Source organism: Corvus cornix, chromosome 10 (genome assembly GCF_000738735.6).
Source record: "Corvus cornix cornix isolate S_Up_H32 chromosome 10, ASM73873v5, whole genome shotgun sequence".
Lineage (NCBI taxonomy): Eukaryota > Metazoa > Chordata > Aves > Passeriformes > Corvidae > Corvus > Corvus cornix.
The window spans coordinates 20,012,700-20,023,256 of NC_046340.1; the positions used below are offsets into that span (position 1 = coordinate 20,012,700).

Sequence of the window (10,557 nt, forward strand, 5' to 3'; positions counted from 1 at the left end):
GGAACTTCTCCCCAGTAACTCATCTATCCCTGCCCTCTGGCAGTGGGAAGCCATTCCCCCTTGTCCTGTCCCTCCAGGCCCTTGGCTGCAAGGGTACAGCCAGCAAGGCATGGAGGGAAGCTGTCCGGAGGCAAAATTCAGGCTGAGAATAGGAAGGCAATGTGAAAGAGCTGTGTGACAGCACCTCAAAGAATGGCTCCCACACTCAGGCTTGGATTCATTAGGATCTGAGAAGGTTTTGGGACAACTGGAAGCCTGTACAAGAACAAGGACTGAATGGATCAAACCAGCACCACAGCAGTGGCCCCTGCAATCACAATCAAAGGCTCCTCTCACCCTGCAGAAGAGGAGTAGAGAAAGCCAGTAGATCCAGAGAAGAGTATATTTGAGGAGGATGCAGTTTGGCGGGGGGGGGGGGGGGGGGGGGAGGAAAGGTGATTCATAAGAACCTCATCTCCTCAAGAACTCCTACAGATGGGACGAGAATTAGCCATGTGAAAATCCACAGCTAGAAAAAAATCAACACAGTACGAGTCAGATGGAAAGACAAAACCAAGGGTCAGGTGTGTTTGTTCACAAACGCTGGAAGTCTAAAAGTATGATGGAAAAACTCAAATGTCTGGTTTGCAAGTGGACATAGCAAAACCACTCAAATTCAAAACACAGTGGAAAGTAGAGGAGCCACTGGACATTAAAAAAAACACAAGGACTAAGCAAACATTTAGAGGACCTAAGCTGACACCACTATTTGAGCAATTCAAGTTTTTTGTGTCAGCAAGAAATCCTCTGTAAAACAGAATTCCAAGTTTAAGCCAGAAAACCAGAGCCTCAGACACCGGAGCAGCGACAGCAGCCGTCACACTGCCAGCAGCCGGCGTTAGCCAGGCTCCACGTGCCTCCGTGTCACCAGAGCAAATGCCAGGTCAGTGTGACACTGGTTCTTAAACAGCAAAAAGTGATTCCTCTCCAGGGGTGGATGAGAGAAGCAGAAACTCATAGAACCATGGAATGTTTGGATGGGAAGGGACCTTAAAGCTCATCCAGTTCCACCCCCTGCCATGGGCAGGGACACCTTCCACTAGCCCAGGGTGCTCCAAGCCCTGTCCAACCTGGCCTGGAACACTTCCAGGGAATGGGGCAGCCACAGATGCTCTGGGAAATCTGTGCCAGGGCCTCACCACCCTCACAGTAAAGAATTTCATCTTAACATCGAATCAAAACTAATTCCTGCCTTCACCTTGGATGGCAGTTGGAATATTGGTGTGAGCCCTATGGTGTGATCTGACCAAGTAATCAAAGCCAACCCATCTGTACAGCAAGGCTAAATGTCCAAGAACGAACCAAAATCTAAATTTACAAGCTTTTAGTAAGAAAAAAAGGTTAGAAGCCACAGGATCTATTATTGTGTTAATGAATCATCAGACAATGTCTCCCAAAAATTAAAATTGTGTTTTACACGCACTGTGCTGAGCTTGGCCATCTCCTCCCTCCCCGCTTGACCCCAGAAATCAGGCTTTTGGTGGCAAAGGATGATGAGGTGACAGCAACAGTCTCACTTTACCCCAAAGTCACACAGGAGGAGATGGGGAAGTTATTGTTTAAAGCTGGTACCTGAAAGTCTCTTGGCCCAGCTTTCACAGAACGATGCAGCAGCATCTGGGCAACCCCAGCCATGCTGGGCAAACCAGAGCTGGCCCAAAGACCAGCCTAAATTGCTGCAGGGCTAATTATATTGTACAAAATGAAGCTGTGTCTCAGCAGTCAGGGGCTGCTGTCTTTTTTCACCCTTTTCCTTCTTCCTTTTGCAGTGGACAGAGCACATCAACAAGGGAAAAGCAGCTGATATACTCCATTGAAAAAAGCAATACTACATGGCAGAATCCATCAAACTTCTCTAGAGAGAAAAGCCCTACAGGATAAAAGGAAAATGTACATGTACATAAATAACGTGTACATAAATAACTGGTAAAGAAGGGTAAGGAAGGGGGAAGAACGTATCACTGGTCCCTTTTGCAGCAGAAGGGACTCACCAAAGGATTCTGCTCAACGACACCGAGCCATGTTACTAAGATGACAACATTTGCTACTCTGAATAATTCAGGATGAGAAGTAAGTAAGAGCCATGACTCCAAGGAATTGCAGTAAAATCTCGTGATCTGAGTGGGTGATACAATTCACAGCGCAGCACATCAGGAACAACCACCCTAACGTCAACTTCAAGAAACACCACAGACTGAACTCAGGCTAACCATAGGAAGCAGGACTACAGCAGAGTATTCCACAAAAACCATGGCTCCATGGGTTTAAGATCACTAATGAACAAGCACAACATCTGTAATTACAGAGACAATAATATAGGATAAAATACCTCTAAAATACCACTGAAGAGGAACCTGCACCATAAATATCACCCAGCACCTCTGTCAACATCCCCTGTCGTCCTGTGCCCCACCCCTTGTGCCTTACCTGTCTCAAGGAGGCTGGAGCAGAGCTGGCAATGACATGAAAAACAAGAAGAGCCACAGAAAGTCTAAATATATGAGGACAATTCAGCCAAGAGACTACTAGGAATGGAAGAAGTATTTTCCTAAAATCACGAATATCATGAAGAGAAGTGTGAAGTCTCCTAAATTCAACACCTGGCTCAGGCAGGTCATGAACTGCCAGAGAGAGAAAAATAAAGTGCTATTTCCCTGGATTAGATCTGCCGTGTTTGTGTTCTCCCCTCCCCAAGCATCTGCTCCTGGTTACCAGTGAGCAGGATACCAGGCCAGATGGATTCCTGGTCTCATCTGGTAGCACTTTTTAAGGCATTACACAGGATTTCATCTGTTAACCTGAAAATACACAGTGGCTGATTGCTTCCAAAGAGCTGGAAAAGGGGGCAGTGTCAGGGTAGGGAAAGCAGCAAGTGGCTGTGGACTAGGATGGACTCAGGATCCTGCCCAGCTCACAACTCCCCTCACAGTGGAGCTCTGAGCCTGCCTGAATATTTTCCACCGGTGACTCCGGCACAGCAAACCAGTACAGAAAACTGGAACAGCATGAAAAAAACTCCTATGGAAGAGCACGATAGATGGGCTGGAATGAGACAAGGTCACACACTTCAGACTTCACAAGAAACACTTCTACGAACTGGAAAGCTCTTTAATCCAAGGAAAAAGAAAGAGATAGGATATTAGCTTGTTGCCATGACCCGTGAGCCACCAACCTGTCTCAGACATGAAGGATACCAGCACAAAGGAATCCTCCATGGCACGGCACAGCATCCCAGAGAGCCCTCCCCTGCCCCGCTCCCCGCGGGGATTAGCTTTGAGCAAACACGTGCAGTGAAGAGAGCGACACGGAACATGGAAAAGAGTGACTGTGTGGTTCTGAAAATAAGGAGCCAACATTCAGGCCAAACTTTCCAAAAGCACCAAGGGAGAGAAGAGCTGATTTACAGGAAGGAACTCTGGCATAAACACAGGCAGGTATGTACCAGCCACGGATAAATTTATTGTAAGAATCCAGTGCGAGTTTCCAGCCCTCATGGCCAGAAAACTGCGCTTACACAGAACACAGCAAGGAGCCCAAATCGGCCCAAACTTGCAAGGACTTTTGGCCAGCAGTTGAAAACACAGAGTTACAGACTTGCAGAGGAAAGCAGAGAGCTACGCCTCCTCTTCCTCACCACCCAACAGCTCTTAAAAAATAAAAAAGGCACTAGCCAAGTCCAGAAAAAGTGATTTCAGGGTAGGAACTGTTTAAAGAAACACTTGTATCTGAAAAAAGCTTAGGTGTGAGCATAAAGCCCTGATTTTATCAAGCCAATAGTCTAAAATTTCACTGGAGTCGGCAAGATTTTTGCCAGAAGGCTGGAGTATCAGTGGTGCCGGGGTGCCGCTACACCGGCGGCCAGAACTTCAACATGGAAGCTGAGATTTCCCTGGCAGCTCTCACCTCCATCCTCCACTCTTCCTAAGTACATCTGCGGGTTTTTTTGCTAAGAATGATTTTTTTTTTTTATTCCACACCACAGTGTTTAAATTCTTTCCTTATCTGGTCACACCTTGCCAGCGGTCACCTTTCCCGCACAAGAGCTCCTGGTGATTTTTATCATTGGCAGCACCCCCAGCTCATCTCTGACTCCAAGAGCTCCAGTGTGAGCCCAGCTTCACGTGGAAATAACCAATGTGTGCATCCCTCTACAACAGCAATGTCACGAAACCCAAATTCTCTCATCAGTAACACTTCACCACCCAGGCGCTTCCAAAACTTGAGCCACTGGCAAGCAGTGAGGAATCCTTCACAGATTTTGCAGCCTGAATCTCCACAAACTCATAACTCAAAGGCACTCTTTGTATTTTTTGGAATGTGTCTGTGGGAAAATGCTGCTAATATTTGATAAGAGCTTCTCAACAGAAACAAAGCTCGTGATTCCCAGTTCACCCATCATCCTCTCCCAGCAGACACTGAGTTACTAACAAAGCACCGAACCAGGGATGTAGAGATGGTTTATCTGGGTAAATCACAGCCGGCAGCTGGGGAGCTGAGGGAAGGAAAAGGCAAGTCCTGAAGAACTTGGGGAGTGGCTGCACAAGCTGACAGGCATTAGGTCACTGATAAAAAAAAAAAAAAAAATCAAGTCTGAGGTCACACCCATGACAGTGGGACTTCAGGCAGGTCAGGGTGAGCCCCCAGAAATGAGGAAGGTAGAAAATGTCACACGAAGTCGGGGAAGGGGAGGAAGCTCAACAGAGCTTGGGCTCTGCTCAGAAGACTTCCCACAAACTGAGAAGTCACTGTCGAAAAAGCCTAAAGGGGACTGTTGGCAGCAGTGAAACGTTTGGAAGGGAAGATGTCACCCTCCTGAGGCAGTTGAGGCTGCCCCATCCTCGAAGTGTCCAAGGCCAGCTCGGACGTGGTTTGGAGCAGCCTGGTCTACTGAAAGGTGTCCCGGCCCATGGCAGGGGGTGGGATGAGATGAGCTTTAAGATCTTTCCAACCCCAACCATCCTGATTCTATGACTTGGACAAGACAACAAACCCCAAACCTTAAGAGTTCCACACTGTACCAAACAACATATGGAAATACTTCCCAGACACAGAGGGGATATATAACTTCTTCACACAAATAAGTTGCTGATACACCTCCAGTTACACAGAACACTTCTCCTCCTTAGACTGGGAACGCCACCAGGCTCGGCAGTTCCCAAGGCACCTCCAGCTCCTTCCCCGGCAGGTCCCTTCCCCGCACTCCCGGGACAGCCCCTCAGCGAGGGCTGCCACGTTCCCCCGACCCAAATCCGGCCGTTCCGCCCCGCCGGGCAGCACCAGCCCAGCACCCCGAACCCGCCCCGGTTCCCCTCGCCCACGCCCCGGGGGAGCTGCGACCCCCGCCCGCCGCCGCCGCCGCCGCCCTCCGCGGGTCCCTCGGCCGCCCCACGGCGGCTCCTCCGCCCGGTCGGCCGGAGCCGCTCCCGCCGCACCGGGAGGGCTGGAGCGCCGAGCCCGGCGGAGCCTCCGCCGCGGGCGGGCCGCGAGAACCGCCCCCCGCCCGGGCCCCGCCGCCCGCGCCCCGCGGCCGTACCTGCTCCGCCGGCGCTGCGCTCCCCGGGCGGGCCGGGCCGGGCTGGGCCGGGCCGGAGCCGCCGCTGCTCTCCCCGCGCCCGCCGCGGCTCCTCCCTCACGGCGCTCGACGGGCACAGCCCGACCCGGCAGCGCTCGACGCCGGCACCGCCCCGCGCGGCTCCGCCCTATGGCCGCGCCGCGCCCGCGCCGCTTCCGGGGCACCGCGGGCCCTGGAAACCGCGTGGCGTTGCCAGGAGGAGGCGGCGGGCGGGGAGTGCGGCGGCACAGCGGGCACGGGGCTCCGCTCCCGGCGGGGCTCAGCATCCTCCGGGGCTCCGCTCCCGGCGGGGCTCAGCGTCAGCCGGGCTCAGCATCAACCGGGGCTCAGCGTCAGCCGGGCTCAGCGACAGCCGGGGCTCAGCATCAACCGGGGCTCAGCACCTGCTGGGGTTCAGCATCAACCGGGGCTCAGCGTCAGCCGGGGCTCAGCACCTGCTGGGGTTCAGCATCAACCGGGGCTCAGCACCTGCTGGGGTTCAGCATCAGCCGGGGCTCAGGCGTCAGCCGGGGCTCAGCATCAGCCGGCGCTCAGCACCAGCCGGGCTCAGCATCAACCAGGCTCAGCATCAGCCGGGCTCAGCATCAACCAGGCTTAGCACCCACCGGTGCTCAGCAGCAGCCGGCCTCAGCACAAACCTGGCTCAGCACCCACCGGTGCTCAGCATCCTCTGGAGTTCAGCACCCACAGGGCCTCAACATCAGCCGTGCTCAGCACCCGCCGGGGCTTGGCATCTTCTGGGGCTGAGCACCCACCAGGGCTCAGCTTGGCACTCCATTGGGACTCAGCATCCTCCAGGGTTCAGCACCCACCAGAGTTCAGCACAAACCTGGGCTCAGCACCTGACAGGGCTCTGCATCCTCTGGGGCTCAGCTCAGCACCCTGTTGGGGCTCAGCATCCTCTGAGGTTCAGCACCCACTGGGGTGGTCCCTTCCAACCCAAACCATTCCTTGATTCTATGGAAGAGGGGCAGAAACCCCCTGGGGTTGTCACCTGGATGTTCTCAGGCTGATTCTGGTGAAACTTGGCATTTTCCAGTTTTAAACAGATGTTTTAAACTGACATAGAATCATGGAATCACAGACTGCTTTGGGTTGGAAGGGACCTTAAAGACCAACTCATTCCCCCCCTGCCATGGGCAGGGACACCTTCCACCAGACCAGGTTGCTCATTCCTTGAAAATGGTTAAAAACACCATGAGGAAAACCTCCCTCCCTGGTGGGCAGGCCTCCAGCCTGGGGACAATCCCATTATCCAGCCACACACGTAACAGCTTGCCAGCATATGGGCCCCACCAAGGATGAACCACAGGTTTATTTGGAAATATCACTCGGAAAATGTGTACAGATCCAGAATTTAGGCATTAAAATTATTTATTTCCCTTACTACCTCCTAATCCTGAGGCTGAGCTTGGAAATTTTTCCCTGGTGCCATAATTAACCTGAAAACAAAGCCCAGTTCTAATAAAAATGGATATTTCACTTTAGATTTTTTTCCTTTCTCTTTTAAAACGTATGTGCAGTTGGCTGACTCAGTATAGGTTTAATAAAGGCTTAATATTTCTTATCAAACCTTTTGTGTTGTCAATATCAAAAGTAGAATGTCTCAATCCACCCACCTGAAAAGCCTGTCCTGGCAGCATCCTGTCTGCTCCAGAATGAGTTTATTTTGCTTATTCTTTGTGCTATTATCTGTGGAAAATAATAATAATGTGGATATCACAATACTGACAATATCTTTGATCAAAGGGAGAGGCACTTTTGCAATTCGGCTCCCATTTTTTTTTAGGCACTCCCAAGGAGCATCTTAATTCTGCAAAATTATTTATCATCAGTTTTAGTCCAAGTAGTTCTTTTGCTACATCCTGTTCAACGTGTGGATTCTCATTAGCCCTGTGATAATCCCCTAGGAGTTTATCCCAACGCCAGCCTGTGTGTTGGATGAAGGGGGGGGGGTCAAAGCTGACCCAAAAACGTTTGGGGGGGAAGAGGAGCACCCCAGCAGAGGTTCTGCTTGCCTCCTCGTCCTCAGCCCAGACAGGTGAGGTTCCAGCCCGATTCCCAAACGCCTTATTATGAACAGAAAGGAAACATCCTGCTTTTCTTCTTGCATCTCCGGTCGGGATGAAGCGGCTTGTGGCCGCAGGGCGGCTGGAGCTGGTGGGCAGGACAATTCCCCTTTGTCCGGAGCAGCGGGAAGGACAATGAAGCTCCTGTTGAGGATCAGGCACAGGGAGGCACCACCCCGACACAGCAGCGTGGGCAGGGGGGACCCTGCAGACACGGACCTCAGATCCTTCTGGGTAATGTGCAGAGGGGGAGAAAACAGAGCCAAAGTAAAAACAAAGCTTGAAAGTGCCTGTTTTGGCAGAGAGGTGAGGGCAGAGGAGTGACTGCTCAGAGCGAGAAGGTACCAGGGTCTCACCCTTCTCTCTTCCAATGGAAACAGCCCTGTAACCACTCAATCCAGAGCAGGAATATGCATTTTGGAATTTACCGAAATTAATAATGCTCTAGAAGGAGTCGAGTGTAACTCCCTTAACATAAGCAGGCAACACCTGAACTCCAAACCACAGTGTCTGCAGCAGGGAGGCTGCACCCCAAAGAGAGGGAAGTCAACAATCATGGCTGTAAATTGGACATGGTCTGGCAACAGATTATTTTTTAGGAAAAGCCTTGAAAATCAGAAAAAACGATGAAAACCCCTCATCTGGGGATGAGGTCCCTGAGATTTGTCGCTGTATTTCCCGTGGTGGGGTGAGAGGTCGGCAGCCTGACAGCTGATGGCCCTGTTCCCCTCCCCTCCGTCTGCATCTCCATGGCCCGGACATCTGCTGTCCCCGCCGAGCAGCTGCCCCCCTGCACAGCCCCGGCTGTGGGACAGCAGCAGGAGATCCTTCCTTCCAGCTAAATCCAACAGAAATGTGCCGTCTGTCCTGTTCCGGACACGAGGGAAGAAGGGGTCTGCCGGGAAAAGCTCAGAAGTGCTCTGGAGCTGCAGCAATTTGTAATTATCCCTATGTGAAGAGGGAAAAGCCTGAGGCTATGGGGATGGGATAGGATGGCGTCTGTTCCATCACTCTCTCTTGCCCAAAGATCATTTTGCCCCGTAAGATTTAAAATTCAACATATTAGACCCTCAGGAATTCTTATTTCCTGAACACTTCCATCTCCTCTCCTAAAAACTTCATGTGCTCACTTTGCAGCTGCTTTTGGAGCATCCAAGAGCTCCTGCTGAGACACATGTCCAGTTGTACCAGCAGTGTATCCCGAGCTCTCATTTGTGGTGTGATCCAATGTCCCCTGGGGAAAAGTGTGGGTGCCCCAGCCTGGGTCAAAAGGAGCTTTTGAACCTTCAGGCATGAATGGGGGGCTCAGCTGAGAACAGTTTATTGCTCATTTGTGCTCTCAGGGCTGTGATGTTCTCAAGGTCGGGGGTCAGAAAAATAATTTGGACTATTGGAAGAAAATTCCACGTGTTGGGATGGGAATAAAATCTGCTGGGGGGAGTGGGTTGCCCTCACTGCCCATCCCCTGTCCCTGCAGCACCGCTGGGTTTGAGGAAGCCATGGGGATTCAGCCGGTGGCACGGTGGGTGATTTTGTTGAAGCCATTTCCTTACCTGGTAAAATAACACAGATTCGCAGGAAATGAGCAGCTCCAGCCTCTCATCCATACATTTATATATTCTCTTCGCGTTTCCTAAATAAACTGGTCCAAGGCAGAAGGAGCCTTGCCCGGTCCCTGGCACAGCCCAGCGTTTGTAGCTGAAGATGCTGCTGACACCTACGGTCAGCACGGGGTACTGGTGTTTAACAGTGTTGGAAGGACAGGCTGGATTGGGTTGGAAAACATCTTTAAGTTCCTCTCAATCCACCCCCTGCCATGGGCAGGAACACCTTCCACTAGCCCAGGCCGCTCCAAGCCCCAATGTCCAGCCTGGCCTTGGACACTTCCAGGGATCCAGGGGCAGCCACAGCTGCTCTGGGCACCCTGTGCCAGGGCCTGCCCACCCTCACAGGGAGCAATTCCTTCCCAATATCCCATCCAGCCCTGCCCTCTGGCAGTGGGAAGCCATTCCCTGTGTCCTGTCCCTCCAGCCCATGTCCCCAGTCCCTCTCCAGCTCTCCTGGAGCCCCTTTAGGCCCTGCCAGGGGCTGTCTGTGAGCTGTGGTGTTCATATGGACTTAACCAAAATATCATCCATCATTATGGAATAATCTCTGAAAATTACAAGAAATTACCTCAGAAGTGAAAACTACTCTGAAGATATAAAAGTAATACTGACTGGATTTCCAGCTGATTGTTCCTCCTAGGAGATTCTCTGGACCACACCTCTTGCCCTAAGGCTGCAGAAATCCCCTTTCACAGGGGAAACCTCTGTTAGGTGCTGTAACATTACATCCAGTACAGTGATGCAGACAATTTATCCGTAAATTAATTTTCAACACTGTGCATGACCCCTCTTTGCCACGTTAAACTTCACTATTAATTATGTTGTTGAACTGAAGCACTTCTTGAGATTGATGGAAGTCCTTCAGCACAGGTGTCAGCACAGGTGCAGCTCCCTCAGCATTCTAAGACCCACACAGTGCCATTTTTAGGAGATTTTTATTGGAACAACAATAGCTGTGAAAAAAAAAACCCCAAACAAACCAAAAAAAACAACCAGGCAAGCTTTTGGACATGAAAATCTCCTACAAGTCTGGTCTTACCTATAAATTTTATTTTGGGTTGTCTGAAGCTCCTGAGCTTTAGCACTCTCTCCCTTTCTGATTTTCCCCCTCATTTTCGGGAGAGCTGGGCGCTGTTCCTGTTTCTCTGTAGACTCACAGATTAGCAGCAGGGGCACAGCTGGAGCTAAAGCAGCTCCAGCCCCAGCGAGCGTGGCTTGAAGGTCACCCTCCCGTATTCCCACGGGGGCAGGAAGGCAGCCCAGTAAACAC

General features: G+C 51.5%; 1 protein-coding gene across 4 annotated transcripts in view; it reads right to left on the reverse strand.

Moving 5' to 3' along the window:
* The window catches only part of CSNK1G1 (casein kinase 1 gamma 1), a 105,517-nt gene extending 99,887 nt beyond the window's left edge, over positions 1 to 5,630 (reverse strand). For 3 of the 4 annotated variants that reach the window (XM_039557635.1, XM_039557638.1, XM_039557634.1), the window contains exon 1: positions 5,573 to 5,630. The gene's annotated coding sequence lies outside the window, so the exon portion shown is untranslated. The remainder of the gene's footprint in view (positions 1 to 5,572) is intronic. The other variant, XM_039557636.1, reaches the window with a different exon arrangement.
* Between the last annotated feature and the right edge of the window lie 4,927 nt (positions 5,631 to 10,557).